The sequence below is a fragment of the Thermobia domestica genome, chromosome 5, assembly GCF_964235325.1.
Source record: "Thermobia domestica chromosome 5, izTheDome1.hap1.1, whole genome shotgun sequence".
Taxonomy (NCBI): domain Eukaryota; kingdom Metazoa; phylum Arthropoda; class Insecta; order Zygentoma; family Lepismatidae; genus Thermobia; species Thermobia domestica.
The window spans coordinates 112,722,334-112,742,424 of NC_137458.1; the positions used below are offsets into that span (position 1 = coordinate 112,722,334).

Sequence of the window (20,091 nt, forward strand, 5' to 3'; positions counted from 1 at the left end):
AAAATGTATGCAGAGTAAGTTTCCTGTGCACAACGCATATGCGTTGTTTCCTCTGGCTACTCAATGCAGACTGGCTCAGCTAGGCACATCTTCAAATGAATCAGAGTATCCACTAGTTCGAGTGACTCAGCACTATAGTGCTACGCCCCACGCATTTTGAAAGTTAAATTATCACACCTTGTAAAATAATTCATAATTATTTCAACCATTTTTACTTCTGTTCTATTGTTTTTCAGATATTCCTACAAGTCACTCTTTTGCTTCCTTTGTTTTCTCTTTCCATTTTTTTTTTTTCACTTCGCGTATAAGTACCGGTAAGGATCGTTCTACACGGGAATCAACTATTTCGGGAAGCAAACACTCAAAATAAAACGTAAATAGACTACCTATTATGTTAGAAATGAATTCATTCTCTCTTCTAATAGAGACAACTTCCATATCGTTTGGTATATAAACAACAAGATCACATCTATTAAGGTTACAACATCGTAGCTGAGTTTGAATTTGATAAAAGTATTCACTTTTGCGAGGCAGATATAATTCTCCTTTTTCATTAATCGACAATGGAAATGTCTTTATTCGTGTACACGCTTCTATAATCGTTGCACAGTAACGCGCGTTATACGGACATTTGATTTCGATTAAATACATGTCATTCAGGGAGCGTACTATACCATCAGGCGAAGCTGCAAGAAATGGATATTCCTTGTCGATATACAATCCTTCATTCCTTCCAATATGATGTCTGCTTCCATTGATGTTGAAGATGAATTCCAATTCGCATTACATATGAGTTGTTTTGGTTCTTCACTCTTCAATTTGGCTAACTGACGAATTACACAAAAGGAGGGGTGGCGAAAAGGGCCAAAATCGGCCCCCGCGGGGGGTCGTTTTTAAAGTAGCGGTACGGACTGAATTTGACCTATATGAGCAATCTATAAGATATAAAACCTCAAAAAATAATAAGCATTTTCATACAGTGCAGAGTGGTTTATAGGAAAATATTTGTGGAAGGAGGCTTGTTGCAAGAAAATCCTTGAAAAGGACTTGTTTTTCGACATTTACTAAGTTATTATGTATATAGCGCAACGGAGTACGAAAATTATTTTTAAGTATGTTGTGTAGGAGTGGATAACCGTTAACATTTGTAAAAATGGCCACAGTACTCCACAGCGCTCATAGTGAAAATGAAACCCATCCCCTTCCTCCCTCAACCACCACAGCACACTGAGAACACAGCTGACAAGGCCACTCTGTATCGTAACTACTCAGTAAGAGCTTTTTCTTCCAGGTCGTGCTGTTGTATGTCGAGTGAAGGTCGGATGGGAATGTTTCGTGTTGTTTAGTGTAAAGAATAGTTGTTCGAAGATGCCTAAACAGTGCAATTGTGATTGTTGTGGATCTCGAAAGGCATTACGTGCTTTAAAAATGTTACGCAATTTGGAAATATTAGATTATTTGAAAACGAAAAACAAACATTTGGTGGTTAATACAAGAGTTTGTGGCAAGTGTTACACTGAGGGATACAAGAACAAACGACGAAGCAAATTACGTTCGCGTTCGGAGGACCGCTCCTCGCAAACTCCGTCCGCATCGACATCTGCCGCAGCACAAGAGATGCCTACTGCCGCATCGCAGGAAATACTTGCGTCTCATCCTGAGTCACCAAAAAACATTTGCCTTGATTTGGGTCGGACTGCTAATACGCATAAAAAATGCATCATTTTGCAACAGTGACAAAAACCTTAAACTGATACCTCCAAGAGCTCGGTGCAAGTTCTTTGTTGAAAATGGCGTTATTATTCCTAAAGGAGTGCGGTATTGCTCACGGCATTTAGTAGGTGATTTTCTCAGAAGTAATGCAGTGATCGCGAAAATGTGTGATCAGACCAATTTCAACAAAACCGAAATAAAAGATCTGATTGAAGGACTGCGTAACATTGCATCTAAGAAGGGATTAGACTTTGACACTCCTGATGTTTTGAATAATGACGACTATTGGAGACTAACCGGGACCACAATTGAGCAGTTCAATGTTCTTCTTGAAATCATAAGTAGTCACGTGAAACACACTGTCAACAGAAGTGCCCGAACTAGTTTAGCGGTATTTTTAACCAAACTTCGCTGTGGTTTGTCCTATAATATCCTATCTACCATTTTTGTCTTATCAAAAGATGTCATAAAACGATGTGTTCACACTGTTCGTAAGGCTCTCATGTCTGAATTCGTTCCGAAACATCTCGGTTTCAATCATATTACTAGAGATGATTTTATTCAGAAACACACCAGAGCGTTTGCGAAGACCATCTTCACACAAGGAGAGGATAAAGCTGTAATAGTTGTGGATAGAACTTACATTTATATAGAGAAGAGCTCGAACTACCAGTTTCAGAGGGGGACATATTCAATTCAAAAAGGTAGACTCCTGGTTAAACCCATGTTGATTGTGAGCACCACAGGGTACATTTTGGATGTCTTAGGTCCATATTTTGCAGATGGGAAGAACAACGATTCCTCTATTATCACAGCGCATATGCGACAACAAGCAGAGGGTTTAAGACTTTGGCTTAATGAGGATGATGTCATCATCGTAGATAGAGGATTCAGAGACAGTGTGAATCTTTTGGAAGACTTGAATCTAATAGTAAAGATGCCACATTTCCTACAGAAACAAAGTCAACATACTACACAAGAGGCTAATGAGTCGAGATTAGTTACATCAGTGAGATAGGTAGTAGAAGCCTCAAATGGTTTACTAAAAACTTTTCAAGCACTAGCCCACATCATGCCCAATTCTCAAGTGCCATACATAGGAGACTATGTCAAAATTGTAAGTAGCATCTGCAATGCATTTAGGTCTCCTCGAATAATGGAAGATGATGAAAGTGCAAAAATAATTGGAGAAAGAATGTTAGCATTGCACTTCCATCCCAATGAGTTGCAACACCGCGTGACTGCAGAAAAGTGGTTAAGAAAAAGAGTTATTTGGCAAGAAATGACTGCTGACACTTTGACCGACTTCCCTCGTTTAACACTTGAAGAACTTAAACAACTGACCTTGGGCATATATCAGCTGAAACAGGCAACCTCTTATACAGCTGAACATACAGATGAACTGGGCCTTTACAAGTTGTTCTTACACAGAGAATGTTCAGATGTAATAAGAGTTTTAATTCGGAGCCGACACACATCGTCCAAGATACACACTCTATGGATACAGTATAATATAGCTACAGTTGGATCTTGGTATTGCCAGTGTAAAGTTGGAGCACGTGTTGTTGGATGCTGTGCTCACATTGCTTCTGTGTTGTGTTTTTTGGTTACTATCGACACCTTCATCACCAACAAGACACTCCGCACATTATCAAGATTTTATACAAGATGCTGCAGTTGGCTGGTCCGATGACGAAGATGCTGATGATGACAAAGCAGGAGACTCAGATTGACAGGAAAGTGAAAATAGAACCGTGTGTCTCTCTACATGTTGTGTTACGGCACTGTGTGGTCTGTGAAGAACAAACTAATAAAATGACTATTGTGATATTGTAATTCTGTAGTAGGCCTATATCAAGAAGTTGTAATAGGGGATACCACAAATAGTGTTTTGACAACATAAAAAAGGAAAAGGTTTTGTCTCTTTAATATTCATTTTGTTTTGTTTTCATCAGTAATATTAGTTTCTTGTCCATGTTACCTACAATATAATACGATTGTGCATTTTTTGTTAACAAATGGTGCTGTGTAAAACATTAATTGCAAAATATATTTGGTTAACATTCTGTTTTTCATACATATCTGCTCTAGTACTACCAATATAGCATAAATGAATTGAAAAATAAAGGGGGCCGATTTTGGCCCTTTTCGCCACCCCTCCTTTACAGTTTTCCAACCTCAATTATACATTATTCTAATATTCCAAGAACTATGCACAGTGACGTAACTCATTCTTAAAACAAATTTTTTTTATGCAAAGTGACGTATCTTAAATAACATATTTTCATAGCATAATATTACAATATTATAAAATTTGAATATGCGGTATTAACAAATTTACTTTTGGCTACATTGTATCAAAAATTGGTAAATATTTGTTGGTAAACACGAGTGTAACTGGAAAGCGAAATAGGTGACAAATTTCAAATCGCTTTCCTGATAAATGAGAAAAACTGAGATACAACACTTTGCAAACAAAGGGACGATATGACATCTATAACCACATGTGACTTTAAGATATAAAACTGAAGTAGAGGTACTTCAAACAAAAGCCTAAATGGTCATTATTTTCATCTATCCATGAACCAAGCTTCACTTTAGAAAAATGTAATGTTATCTATATTTATTACATTTATAGACAACCCTATTACAAAGCAATTTAAATTTGCACACGTCTTCTGAATTTTATGATCCTCTCACACAGGACCGGATCAAGGATTCTCTGAGGGGGTGCACCAATAACTACCAGTGGATTTGAACTAAATTTATTTTTTTTAAATGCCTTTAGGGATCTGTGATGTGAATGAGGAATTCCGTTGGAAATACTAAGTGTGTGCTCTCGATAAATTATTTTCCTTCAACTTTCAGAAAATTGACTTAAGCTATTGATTTTGCAACATTCACTGCTAACTTCTCGCTTTAGCTAGTGTATATTTACAACGAGGGGGCGCACGTGCACCTTTGCACCCCCCTAAATCCGGACTTACGTACTTTGACGCACACCTCTTAAATTTTGGTAAGAGTACATTGGCGCACCCGAATTTGGATGTTGTCAAAACTAATCATTGATAAATGTACTTGAGGACTCATACATATACATCTGTAAATTTGATGATCCTACTTTCTATTTGTCCCGATGTATTGGTAAAAAAATTGCCAAAATATAAACGTAAGCAATATGTATTGTAATATGGTAGGTTATTGAATTAATTTACCCGCCTTGATGATACTTTCTTGTTTGATACGCTTATATGGATGAAATCAAGGGTCCATTTCCTTTCATAGGCCATTGGTATAGTATAGTGCTCATTCTCAAAATTTTGGGAGTGGAACATAGAAACACCACTTGTATTTGGGAACTGTTAAGAGAAGATTATAAAAGTCATCTAGCACGAAAATATATATGGTATTTCTGTTAATTTGGATGATTCACCTTGTATTCTTCCATGCGTAAAAAATGCGAAAGATATACTTAATATTCGGCATGTTGGTTGGAAACTTGAATTTGCAACGTTCATGTTATTGACCTAATATATTATATGAGATGATACGAGCAGAAAAAAATGTAAAAAATTAAAACTAGGGAGGCTTATGATCTAATTTAACTTCTAACATGTAAGATGTAGTTTTATTGGATCAAAAGATCTAATATATTTCAACCAAAAATGTTCTTGTAGGCTTTATATCTCGAGTACTACATATAGTGTAGAAAAACCCAAACTATCAGTTAACTCAATATGATGTGCTTATTCCGTGGAAAATACGAAAACTCGATTTAGGGTGTGTTCAAAAATTTTGTGGCCCCTGATTCAAAAACTAATTATTGGCCAAGATCGTAATTTTTTGATCCATTTTTGGATTTCCTAAAAAAGCTTTTTGCAACATAAGATCATATGGATGGATATAAGGGCTCATTTTCTTCCAAAAGTCAATGGTTCCTTGGTACACTCATCTTAGATTTTGGGAGGGATAATTTGGCCCGCACATACAGTTTTGGAATTGTCAAAAAATAAAAATTGGTAATTGTTCTCAAGGGTGTATTGAAAATTTATATTGTCCAACCTATGTCCTTCCATGCATATAAAATTGCCAAAATTTAAATTTGGGGATTTTAACCTAATTTATCACCATAACACTATGAACTTTAGGGACAACTCATAACCTAAGGTCATTGATGTAATCTGATTGGTTGATATCTGCCTCTGATTAATAATGTTACACTTTAAACCTTAAGCAAAAATGAAATGAAATATTTCCGTTTAACATGCTACAATATTGTCTTTTAGGCTAAGGGAGACGGATGATTAAGACTAATGAATAATTATGGAATAATTGGTGGAATGAGAATGTGAGAGGGAACCCAAGTACCCCAAGAAAACCGACGGACACGATGTCGTCCACCACAAACTTACTTGGCCTGGGATCGATCCAGGGATTCCTGCAGCAGAGATAAACGCTCTGCCACTAAGCCACCGAGTCACCCTTGAATCTTAAGCATTGTAATCTAAGGTCATTGATGGAAAGTTCTCTTTAATGTAATCTGATTGTTTGATCCCAACTTCTGGTTAACTCCAAATTTTGGACTTCAAAATCGAAATTTAAAACATGAAACTCATAGACAATTATTAAAACAATAATATGCAACGAAAATTTTCATACTTTGAGACAAAGTTTGTGGCCATGATTCACACATAGTTTTAGATCGTTGTTGTAAAGTTATCTTTAATAAAACTGATTGGTTGATCCTTATATCTGATTAAAGTTTTGTCTTGAAACCCAATAGGTAATTATTGAAACCTATTTTATATACATTAACAATTGCACTATGAACTTTAGGAATCAATTTATCGTCTACGTTCATTAGGGGAACAATTTAAAATTTAAAAGGTGATAGGTAATTAATTAGTTAAACCGGTTTGATAACAATAACAATTTGACACACTGAACTTTAATTACATATTACTTTAATATCATAGTCAGAAGTCATTGGTGAAATGTTATTCTTCTTGCAAACTGATTTGGCTGATCACTTCGATATCTTTGTTTTAAATTTGAATAAAGTTTTTGAACATTTTTGTTTAATGTTAGATTTTTTCGATTAATGTTTACAAAGTTCTGGTTTGAAAATTTCTGAACCTTAGGTTTCTACAATAGATTCACAGATTATCCGAGTCCTAGTTCATCAAGCCTCTGCATTATTCGACGAGTCTAAAAAAAATATACGTGTTTAGAGCTGTATATTGCTGATTACAATTATTGTAATGATGGTATCACATGTTACCAAAGCTAATAAGGTCACGCCAGTTGATTTCCTCAAACTACAGTTGGCGCAACATCGCAGCATCAAAAAGAGTGCAAAGATGTCCCAACAACCAATCACTAACTTTTCAAAAAATAAATTTATATAATACCGTATATATGTAATAATATTGTTTTTTCATAAGTTTTAGTATACTGTAATAAACAATTCTTGTATTTGGTCTAGGAATTAATTCGTGCGGTTGGTACGCACACATTGAAGCTGTAGTACAAACACAAAATACATACATACCTTAAGAAAAATATTGTCCATCGCTAGCCACCACTTTCGCCCATCTGTCAGGCAATGTACGGATTCCGTGGCGAAAGAAGTCCTCATCCTTGGAAGCGATCCAGTCAGAGACCCATGTTTCGATATCTTCTGAAGAAGTAAACCGCTGTCCAATCAAATCGTTGTTCATGCAATCGAACAAGTAGTAGTCCGAAGGAGCAACGTCTGGTGAATACGGCGGGTGGGGTAAAACTTCCCATCCGACATTTTCTAAATAGGTTTTGACCGGTTTTGCGACATGTGGGCGAGCGTTATCATGTTGAACAATAAGTTTATCATGTCTGTTCTCCCATTCTGGTCGTGTTCTGGCCAGAGCTTGCTTCAAACGCATTAATTGTCGTCGATAACGTTCTCCATTCATAGTTTCACCCGGTTGCAGCAGCTCATAGTACACCACACCTTTCATATCCCACCATTTGCACAGCATAACCTTTGCACAGTGAATATCTCGTTTTGGTTGTGATGGACCTGGTTCACTTGGTTTCACCCAGGCCTTTTTTCGTTTAGGGTTCTCGTAATGGATCCACTTCTCATCACCCGTAATAATTCGATGCAGAAACCCCTTTCTGCTCTGTCGTTGAAGCAGCAATTCGCAAATGGTTTTTCGTCTTTCAACGTCTCTGTCTTTCAATTCATGTGGAACCCAATATGACATCTTTTGAATCATTCCCATGGCTTTCAAGCGTTTGGAGACTGTTGTTTGATCAACGCCTAATGCTGCTGCAAGTTGTTCCTGCGTTTGACACGAATCCTGCTCGAGCAATGCTGTCAATTCTTCGTCTTGACATTTTTTTGGCTGTCCAGCTCGCTCTTGGTCTGCCAAGCCGAAATCACCACTTCTAAACCGTGCAAACCACTTCTGACACGTTCGCTCAGCTAGAGCATGGTCACCATACACTTCCACCAAAATACGATGACTTTCAGTCGCACTTTTCTGCATGTTAAAGTAATGCAGCAGGACACCCCGCAAAAACACTTTATCAGGCACAAATTGCGCCATGTTCACTTAACTACAAACTGGTGTTGTTGACGCTTTAATCCACTGCCCTATACTACGAACGATACGCGATGACAGGAGTTTGCAACACATGTGTGGATACACGGAACTGTGGGACGCTCCGTTCGTTGCGCCATCTCTTGTCCACCCGCACGAATTAATTCCTAGACCAAATATAAAAAACTGTTTTGTCATTTACAGTACGTAATACTGAACTTAAGAACAGCTGATTTCCGTATTATCCAAGTTTTTGCGAATGTGCTGTAGGTTTGGTCTCAATTACCTCAGATAATAGTGAGCCTATTGTAGTTTTACCTCATAGCGTAAGATCATCGATGGAAAAAAATAGGACTTAAATTTTTAGTTTAATTTTGTTTTTTGAACCTTATGATTGTGGTTATGACCCAGCGATGCAGGTATGCAAGTATGTAGCAGAGATGCAGGTATACATTTACTTCCCCCTGTTAAGAGATAGCAGCACGCTAGCATATGCTCAATGTTACTGCTTCCAGTGGCAACTCTTGCTGCAACTGGAAGTGTAAATCTTACTCTTTCTTTCAGTTTTCTTAATTTAATTTTTTTAGAGATGCATCAATACTGTCAAGAACAAAGTTGTACTGTCAAGAACAAGAACAAACCATGCAACATGTAGTACCAGCTGCTGTTGGTATGCACTCCCGTTGCTGACGCATCTGCTCACTAAGGATGCACCCCGTGCGGGAACTATTGCTCTCCTGCCTTCTTAAAATCAATTTGCACCTAATAATGCAACTATTCCATTAAGAAACAATTTCTGAGACAATAACAATGCATTTCGTGCTATAAAAGATTAATATTTCATAAATATAAACGTATCTCCCTAAAATAAGTTAGTACTAACATGTTTCACGATAATAATTTGTAGTATTTATTAATGATATAATCCATTTGTAGCTTTAGAACAATAACAAACACCTAAAAATAAGTAAGTAATAATATTGGAAATACTCCATAAAAGGAAGAAGTGATGAGAATGATTTGTTTCACTGTTGTGTACTATTGTGTGTTGAACGTCTATTTCTTTCTTTCAGAGCGGGAGTACCTCGGTGCTTGTGATAGTGTCAACATTTCTGATAGTGAGATGTAGAAGAGGAAGTGGTTAAAGTGAACTTTTTAAATCTACACTTATTTTACACATCTACAAATACTCATGAAAACATCTACATCCATCTACAACTACCTTACACGCCTTCATCTCATTTATTTTTCACTTCTACACCCTGACTAACTGGGTAACTGGCCCTATTCTTCCCGTTGGAACTCCTTCACGAACTTGACTACAATTATACCTTAGTTAGACTATTATGACACCCTATTGTGAGTATACATTTCTTTCACTGATTTAGACAAACTGTTTTTGCACAATGACAATTTTTATTCTAATACATTTTCTTAACTATATATATATATCAGGCAATTCGACTGGAAAGTCGGCCAACAAATGCAAATAACGGCATTCTCCATTTGTAAATTTCTTTACAATTTTAACACAAATAATACATTTTTTTGAATAATTCAAAATACTCACATTTTTAGCATACTTGGCTTATATAGCTGATGCACCTATTAAAACACCATTATCGGTGAAGAAGTCAAGACAAGAGCCACCTTCTCCTGAAAGAATGTAGGAGAATTCGATGGGGAAAGATGGCTGCCAGAAGAGTTTATGCGTTTACAACTCTCTCTCTTTTCAATTTTTAATTTTTTAAACAATCTTATTTTAGACATTTTAAAATTTAATATATTCTTTAAGTCACTTACAACAATATACATCTATGGTGCTATTACCTTATGTTACTTATTACGAATTTTAGTATTAACAATTCTAATTTGATTAGCTCCTCGACCTCAAGTTCGGGACATTTTGGCTAAAAAATTTAAATATTTGAACAATTCGAGTAATACAGTCGACATGGTTCTACGACTGCGACTCTAATTATTACATGACAATTTCATAGAATTTAAACGAAGATTGTAGGAACTTTCGAATTTTGTGGTCGAAAATTACAGTAAGAAAATTATCTTAGAGAATATGTGGAACTTCTATTATTTTTTAACACAATGGCCTTGTTTACGATCAATAACGAAATGTATTTATTTATTCGCTGTATCTGTTTAGGAAAGTTCATAAGGTAAGATCAGCGAATAATACCGAAAACTATTACGAAATTAGCTAGTTTTCGCTTTTTCTATAAACTTAACAGTCTTTATCTCAAACTCATTTAGTTTATATTATTTTATTCACTCTTGTCAGTCTATTTAACTTCGGACCTCACCAACAATTGTATTTGAAACACTAGTAGAAATAGAGGGCTAGCTTTTGCTGCTCTAAAATAACAAAATCATTGGGAATCTTTTGTCTCTCTAAAATGTGAATAAGTAACCCATGAAATACAATAATTTCTGATATTTGAATGTAAATGAACATATAAAATACATAAAACGTTTCAATCAATAAAATATCAATCAAATATTACGATATCAATTAAATATCATACAATATCAATTAAATATTATGATTATATTGTGATTACGAAAGTCTTGGCACGCATCTCTTCACATTATTCAATCAAATAAGTAGCTAGTATGTACTCTCATCTTGGCATCCAAAGGCACCCAAGAAATGCTACTGCTCTTTGTAATTTGTTCCTTTGTGCTTTCTTATGAACATTGAAATAAGTATAAAGAAGACATGAATTTGTTCATGGAAAAACAGAAGCATAAAAATCGCATTGGCAAGTCTTTACTTTGGGCAAGGCAGTGACAATAAGCAATGAATCTGAACCGGTTCTCGCAATTATATTTACAGTTCCCAAGAAGGAAAGACATAAAACAACGTGCCCTGCGGGGCTCTAACCCGCCTTCACTCGCTAACGCTCGCTTGGCAATAATATGTACTGACAGTATATGACTGCCTTGCCCAAAGTAAAGAGTTACCATTGCATTTAATTTCGATAGGAATTTAGATAAGCGCTTATTATTTAACAAATTATGCATTAGTAAAAATGAGTATGTATTAACTATTTGAACTTAAAAAAACACTACATCTGTTGAATCTTAAAAACATATTATAACTGCCATAAAAATTCACATTCTTAAATTAATTAGTTAACAAATAAGAATATGCGTAGGTGAAAGAAAGTTAGAAGCTCCCGACGTGCAAAGCTGTAATAGTGACAACTCAGAACCTACAGGTATAAACAGTTGTTCGTTTATTGCTCTATAGGTGGGCGTAATGAAAAGTGTGTTCGACCAGCATTAAAAATAGAAATTGAGACAAACAAAGAAGAGCAGAGAAGTGTGGTTCATTTTTTGATGGCTGAGGGTGTTGGAACACGCGAAAACTCATCGTCGCATGTCTGCTGTGCATTACAAACACTGCATGTCATCGACAAATGTGCAGAAGTGGCATAAGAGATTCTGAGGACGCACATTACTGCAGGACGATTCGCGCCCAGGACAGGCCCATCGAGCCATTACCCCTGTTGAGATTGCACTGATTGGTGGTCTTATCCGGGAAAAGCGTCTAATCACAAATGAAGAAATTCGTGTTCAGGTCAGAATTAGCCTTTCAGTTCTGAAAAAAATTGCGCGAAGTGGGTTCCGCATCAACTGACGGAAGGACAAAAGATTGACAGAATGATTTCATATATGATGCATCTCCAGCGGTACCACGAGGAAGAGTATATGCATTTGTGTCCCGCATCGCCACAGGGGTCGAAACGTGGTGTCGTCATTTTGAGTCCGAAAGTAAACGACAAAGCTAGCAATGGAAACATCCCATTTTTTCCCCGACAAAGAAATCCAAAGCTACACAAGTTCCTGTAAAGTCCTGGTGACCTTCTTTTTCGACTGCAGGGGCCCTATGCTTGTTGACCTCCTTGATGTGCGGCTACAGTAAATGTGATGCGTTATAAAGACTCCTTACAGAAACTGAGACGCGCCGTAAAATCAAAGCACTCTGGAATGCTGTCAGACGAAATCATCCTTTTGCATGATAATGCTCCGTTTGAATACTACCAATCTAGTGAGGGATATGATTCAGAGTTTTGGTTGGGAAACACCTCAACATCCTCCATACAGCTCACATCTTTCCCCTTGTGATTTTCACAATTTTGGTGACCTGAAGAAAGACATTCGTGAATGTCAGTTTTAGTCGAACGAGGAACTGCAAAAATGGATACATGGAATAAATGTATTAACGAGTCTGGCAGTTACTTTTGAATAAAAACCACATATTGGTGCTTTATCGCGTGTGTGTTCAGTTTTCATTTGACTGCCCTTTATATATATATATATATATATACAGGGACGTACGGAAGGGGGGGACACGGGGGTCCGGACCCCCCCGAAATTTCGACTTTTTAAAAATTTAGCCTAATTTTAGGGGCAATTTTAGCAATTTTAATATAAAATAGCTTCATATTTAGTTTGAACCCCCCCCCGAAATAAATTCCTGGGTACGCTACTGTATATATATATATATATATATATATATATATATGTGTGTGTGTGTGTGTGTGTGTGTGTGTGTGTGTGTGTGTGTAGATGTATATAGATGTATATAGATGTATATACAGGATGGTAAGCAACTATTTGAACAAACTTCGGGAGCTGATTCCCGACACCGAAACTAGCAAAAAAGTCCTGTGGAATTTTGGTCAGTGAGGAATAGTTTCGGCGATATAAGGTGCCGAAAGTGTGGGAAAAATGAATTTCATAAGGCTGTAATTCAAAAACAACGTAACGTATAGAGTGCGGCTTAGAACATGACACTCGAAGTCATACCTGCTCGATTGAATAATGAATGTTTCAAACCTCCGCACGATATGTGTGAGGGATTTCCCAAAAAAACAGGGATTACTTGCCAAGTTATAGGGAATCCACAAGTTCCTCTTTATCATCAATTTCTTCTCCATCTAAAGCTTATTTTTGAGCATCTTTTAGTTTATCACTATCGTTCTTGTCTTGCTTGAAAATCCTAGACTTTTTTTATTTGTGTAAAAAATTAGAAGTGTCTATGTTGTGGTGTCGTGCCTCAGCTAAGCTACTGTTTCTTCACTATCAAAATGGCAGAAGTCATGCAATTCTTGTATCATATTTGACCGGAGACTTTCATTCAGTTTGTGAAGTCCAACATGGGAAAAGAAAGCCATTTGGGTCGTTAAAACCAAGGATTGATTTGAAAAGCGACTTAGTAATTTGAACAGTCAGTTAGTCAAGAGAAATATCAGTTTTAATTTTTCTTAAAGATTCATTTCTTATTTCATCAACTGCCAGCTCGTCCATAAACGTTTTCCTCTTCCGTGGCCCCTCCAATTTTAATGATGCCATTAAAGTCATGTTCCCCCTTTGTGAGCACCCCTGGTTATCTTAATCTCCTCCACAAAATGCCACAACAGCTCTTTTCACGAAAGCGCGAGTACCCCCGCTTCTTATTTATGTTGTATTTTTTATTGATAACTTCTGTCTTTCTTGCTATTAACTATGTCAACTATTTTTCTTCCTAAACGCCAATTGCTGTATTTCCTACATACCTCATCCCGTCAACGTCCTTAAGGTGCTTCCCTTCCCTTCCTACTATAGTTATACAAACTTCTCCCCTCTTTTACCATGCTTCTCTCGTACCAGGACCCTCTTGCCTTATGTGTAAGATTATTCTCCTTCGACCTCAGATCTCAATATAGAACTTTCAAACTATCCGCCCCTTCGATTGGTCTTCGCCATCCCAGCATCTATGTTTCTTTCTTGCAAAATTGACTTTCTCGTTCCTCTCTAATACTCACGTTTTATGTACTAATGGTTCTAAATCACATGATTGTGTTGGTTCTGATTGCTATGGTTCATTTCTCAACGTACATTTTAGTTATAAATTGAACTCCTCAACTACTATATTTCTTGTAGAAACTCACGTTGTTTTTGCATCCCTTTCTCGTTCCTTTTAACACTCTTATGTTACATTTTGTCTCGTTACTAATTCTAAATCTCTCCTTGCAGCATTACAAGTCATAACCCTGGACTCCTAAAATGGGTCGATTCCTTTTAAGGAAAACATAAAAAAACTGAAACATTTCTTCGATTAACATGTCTCTTCTCTTAAAGGATTTAGAGATATGGCCAAGATATTTTAACAATCCTTTTTCTTCCCTTATAAGAGAAATATTTTTAAAAAGCCGAAACATGTCTCTTTAATTACTTTAAAAACCGAAATAATAAATTCCATGTTTCTAACCTCAACGAATTTCGAGATATGGCCGTTGAATTATAACAATTGCGACCCCATCCTCTTCCCCGCCTTTTTCTTCCCTTTTAGAGCAAATATCAAAGAATGGTAGATAGACCAGATGCGCAGGACGACAGACTCCACTTCCCTCTGTTTCTCGTCTAGCTAGAAAGAACTACAGACAAGACACGAGCTCAAGCTCGTACTCTGGTACCGAGTGGTTGTTGAGCCGTACAAGGGAAACGGCATTCTACAGTGCCATCGCTGTCAACGCGTTGGACACTCTCAGCTGACGTATCGTGCAGTAGCCCAATGTGTGAAGTGTGGGGAGCTCCACGTCACCAAGGACTGCCCCAAAAAGATCCGCGAAACACCAGCAAAGTGCGTACATTGTCAAGAAGCACATCCTGCGAACTACCAGGGGTGTTTCTACATACAAGCTGAGAAGAGGAAGAGAGAGGGCAACAAACAGCAGATCCCAACTCCGGTTGTCGACCAGTCCAGCTCTGCTTCCAGCCGATAGCAAGTCAAGACCACCCGCCAAGCAGACCCAAAGCAGACCATACAGGCCAGCCAGTCTTCAACGCCCGAAACTCTGCCATCCACATCTGCCGCACCACCCGCAACAACGCAAACACCATAATCTGCACCACCAAAGGAAGCTGAGACCAGCAGACCACAGACCCAGACTGTCCAGACACCAAAACCAACAACAGACACCTCAGCGTCAGCCAGATACCTCAGTATCGGCCACTGACACATCAGCGTCGGCCACAAACTCGAGCCTGGCGTCATCGATCAAGGAGGGGCTCAGGAAGGTCGCAGCAGCGAAAGATCCAATAACGAAGCTCACCACACTCCTCGACGTCGCTGCCTCCCTCATCGATGATTGCGCACACTAGTTCCGCTGTACATCGTGCCTTTCGCGTGCTCTGTTGGAATGCAGAAGGCATCAGCAAGCAGAAGACGATTTTCAAGGACTTCCTGGTCCGAGAAAACATCGACGTATCCTGTCTCTCCGAGACAACCTGATCTGTTTGTCAGAGTCCGCAATTTCACCACATACAGGAACGAACACCAGGACAGAAAAGGAGAAACTCCGATCCTGATAAAAACCCAGATACCACACGACGATCTTCAACTACCAGCAATGCAATCCATAGAATCGACCGGCGTCACGCTGTATTCACAGGATAGGCCCCTCCACATCGTGTCTGTATACAGAACTCCCGACAACAGACTCCACCCTCCGGACCTCATCCTGCTTCGCAGACTGGGCCACAGAGTATTGCTAGCGGATTACTTCAATTGTAAGCATCCGGCGTGGCACTCCAAGGTGTCAAATGAAAACGGAAGGGCACTCCACCGAGCACTAAGGCAGATAGACCTCATCTCAGCGGCTCCGAGGAAACCTACACACTTCCCGAGGAATGGAGAACTCCCTGATGTGCTGGACATCATCCTTTCGGCAATACCGCAATACTGGACGGACCAGCTGTGTTGCACGACCTATAGTCAGATCATATTCTTGTGCTCTTCATTGTAGAATTACGTCACCATCTACCAACTCACAGCCAACTACCACTAACTGGGACGAATATGTTCGCCAGCTGACGGGTATGATCAACACCAGGCATCTAGTGAACACCCCGGAAGATATTGACAACGTTGTGCAGACCATCACCACAGCCATCAAATCTGCATACAGACTGGCCACTACCGTCAAGCAACAACAGGTACAACAGCAGCCAGAAGACCTCCGCACTGCAGCGCTGATCACGTTCAAACGTTGGTCCAGACGCCGTTGGCAGAAAACCCACCATTCCCAGTGCAAGACATAGTGGAATGCCATGACGAAACGGGTGAAGAACCGACTCCAGCGACTGACATACACAGCCTAGGACAAGAAGCTTCGAGCCATTGATGCACCATCCAGGGACTTCTGGCAGCTCCTGTGAGCAGTGTCACGTTCTCCCTGTCCGCCCCGCAACCAACCGCTACAAGGCCAGCATGGACTTGTGTATAGCCCAGAACAGGCAACCGTCTTCACAGACCAACTGTAAGAAACGTTCCAGCTGAACGACACTCCACCGGACGGCCCCACGGAAGCGGCAGTACAAGATAGCCTGAGAACCCTCCAGCAGATCTGACGACTCCGAGGGAACTATCAAACATCATCAAACGGCTCCATACCCGCAAAGCGGCAGCCTTGGACACAATACCACCGTTTGCACTGAGGCACGCCCCAAGAAAGGCTGTGGTACTCCTCGCACGAATCATCAACGGGATCATGAGGACTGGCCACTTCCCTCCAGCATGGAAGGAAGCACGTGTCACTATAATTCCAAAGGCCACTGGATACAGGACGGAACCAAAGAATTACCAGCCTATCAGTATCCTCTCCCAACTGGGAAAGGTAGTGGAACGAGTCTTCCACAGAAGAATATTTCAGCATGTGCAGAACAACCTAATCCCGCAACATCAGTTCGGCTTTAGGCCAGGCTCCAGCACAACCCAGCAGTTGGTACGAGTAGTGGACGGGACCTTCCTGGCCACCTACGCGTATAACACAGCAGTCTTCGCGCAAAATCAAAATATCAGATACCCCGAGAGGGCAATGCAACGCCATATCACGAAACTTGAAGAGTGGACACAGAAGTGGAAAATCAAAGTCAATCCCAACAAAACTACCCTGGTTGACTTCACCCGGAGGTACAAAAAATCTTTTACAACTTGAACAAAAGCACGCCAGGCATTTAACTCGTTGTCGTTTAAACTCTGTTCAAACAATTCGTCATGGATAAGTTTGCGAATACCAGGTCGTGTGAAACCTCCTTTTAATTTACCATCACTTAGGTTTGGGAAACAGTGTCTAAGATACTTAAATCCTTCACCTTCTTTGTCCATAGCTTTTACGAAATCCTTCATGAGGCCCAACTTAATATGAAGAGGTGGAAGCAGCACCTTGGCTGGATCGATCAGAGGCACATACTTGGTACCGAGCTTAAATGTCTCTCTGGGGGGCCACTCTTTTTGTGAAAAATGTTTTCCTGTGGCTCTTCAGTCCCAAAGACAAACAAAACAACAGTACTTTGTAAATCCACCTTGCAGACCAAGTAATATTGCAATAACTCAAATCTCCGCTAATTTGCCAAAAATATTCTTTGTAGTTAATACGATTTAAAATGAGTGCGAGATTCTCATAAATCTCTTTCATCGAAACATAGTGTGCCACAGTAATAGACGGCAGCTTATTTCCATTATGAAGTAAAACTGCTTTCAGACTGTACTTAGACGAATCTATGAAAATACGCCAATCGGATGTTGAATTTCCAATTCATTTATCAGACCATTGATGTCCGTGCATACGCAAAGGGAACCTTCCATTCTGTAGTATTCTGAAAAGGGCTCGTTCCTTTTCCTGTATTGAGTTAAGTAGTTCAAGGAGTCAGTAAATTGCATTCTTTGAGTCTAGCACCCAAAAGTTGAGCTTTCTCTTTCGAAAGTTGTAACTCTCTCACTAAATCATTCAACTCATGTTCTAGGATGAAGTGAGGCTCATCTTTTACGTGGAAGGAACTGTCTCTCGGATCTTCATCTGCAGATATTGAGTTGGTGTCCTCATTGCTTCCTGTAGGCGCTGTAATATCGATAGTTTCCCAATCTTTCGGAGGAGTAGGTACAGGTAAATTTTTTCCATGGAACAATGGTCTGATCGCGGATTGCAAGTTTGGGTATTCGATGGCACGTTGTTTCTTCTTGTTACTTCCTGCTGTATTCGTCATACAGAAATAGCAGTCATCATAATGATTCCGGGGTTCTCTCCATATCATCGGAACAGCAAGAAGCATCCTTCGTTTGGTTCCTTTAAGCCAGGCAGTCAGAGTCGCATAACATCAAACAACACACATGAGGGGCCAGCTTTTATTTTGATCACCGATCTTGCAGCCAAAATAAGAGTAATATGCTAATCATTTATCAATCTAATCTGCGACTTAACCATAAATACGCCACAGATATAACAAAATCTGTCTGGTGAGTTTTTACATCCTCTGCGGAAAGAACTTGACATTTTGCACAGGAAAGCAAAACTTAGAGCAACAGCACAATCACTTATTTCATAAAATCACTAAAAGATACTGAACACAGGTAAACAGTTCTAAAAATATGGTAAAATAAAACTGAAGTTACTGACGTAAAAATTCCAAGTCAATTCTCCCGACAAAATACTTATACACTTGAGAGATTACTTACTGCAATGCATAAGAGCAAGACTGTGCCACGCAATAACGGCGCAGTCGGCGCTTTTTTCGCCTGCGTCATGTGCCGCTCATTGTTGCCACTTAGACCCTATTTTTTAAACCTGTTTCAATGGTCTAAAAACAAATAAAGGAAGAGGAGGAACACAAGTGTCAAACATTTCAATCATCCCCGTCCTCCCGGTATTCTTTGTGTTATATATATGCCAACAACAAGGGGAGTCCTATCTGTCGCCAACTGAGTGAAATCTAATTTATTTCTTACTCAAATAGCATTGTCAGACCGGTTACTTCGATGAGAACAGAAGCCGTCCCTACAAAATGACAAAATTGACAAGAATGCATAACGCCAAAATACTAGCTAATGTAGTAAAACGGCTATCAATTTCGAATTCAGCATCCTGAAATTAGTCAGAATCTGAGGTTTTCCTTTCTGTAACTGAACTGACGTCGGCCAGTGATATTGTTATTTGGAATTTGTTTTATCTGTAGTATATCAAGTAAAATCGAAATTTCATTCCTTCACACATTTGGAATTCTGTTCTCCTCTTGTAAGCTCTACCTTGGATGACTGAATCAAAAGTCTTCCTCAGACACGCCTTCATCGGCAGGCTATAGAGCCAAAATGCAAGGACTGTCCTATTTGGAGGACAAAAGCAAAGATCTGTCAGCATTGCATTGGTTCCCAATTGTGAAACAGATCTTTCTGAAATATAATATAATTTTGCCCCCATCTGCCCTAATCGGTCAGCTTTTCAACAACGGAGGACAAATTTTGACTCCAAGAAGCAGGGCCGGCCTTAGGTGGTGCGGGACCCCAGGTTTACAAGTAACTTGCTCCAAAGTCTGTAGAACTAATATGTATACTCTCTCTCTCTCTCTCTCTCTCTCTCTCTCTCTCTCTCTCTCTCTATATATATATATATATATATATATATATATATATATATATATATATATATATATATATATTGTACTCCCTGCTGGTCTAGTAGTTATAACCATTTCCCTTTATAACGTTTTTCATCTGCAAAATTATCTGGTGAAAACGCTCACTCTGTTCATTGCTTATAGCAGCTAATTTTTCAGAGAAATAATTCAAATGGGAATTGCAGGCAGTGAGTGAATTTTAAAATACATTACATCCTTGTGCCTCGCAATTTTTCAAAAAGGTTCTGTACCACTATTTCATAGTTTCCTATCGATTTCAAATGTAGATTTTTGACCAAAGTGAGTAGAGAAGTGTGGAATATCAAGAAATGCTCCCGTT

At 38.9% G+C, this 20,091-nt stretch overlaps 1 long non-coding RNA gene across 1 annotated transcript in view; it reads left to right on the forward strand.

Annotated features, from left to right (window-relative positions):
* The first annotated feature begins 10,271 nt into the window (after nucleotides 1-10,271).
* The window catches only part of LOC145686034 (uncharacterized), a 42,652-nt gene continuing 32,832 nt past the window's right edge, over nucleotides 10,272-20,091 (forward strand). Inside the window, exon 1 of the long non-coding RNA XR_014131510.1 lies at nucleotides 10,272-10,471. This is a non-coding gene — a long non-coding RNA (uncharacterized LOC145686034). The remainder of the gene's footprint in view (nucleotides 10,472-20,091) is intronic.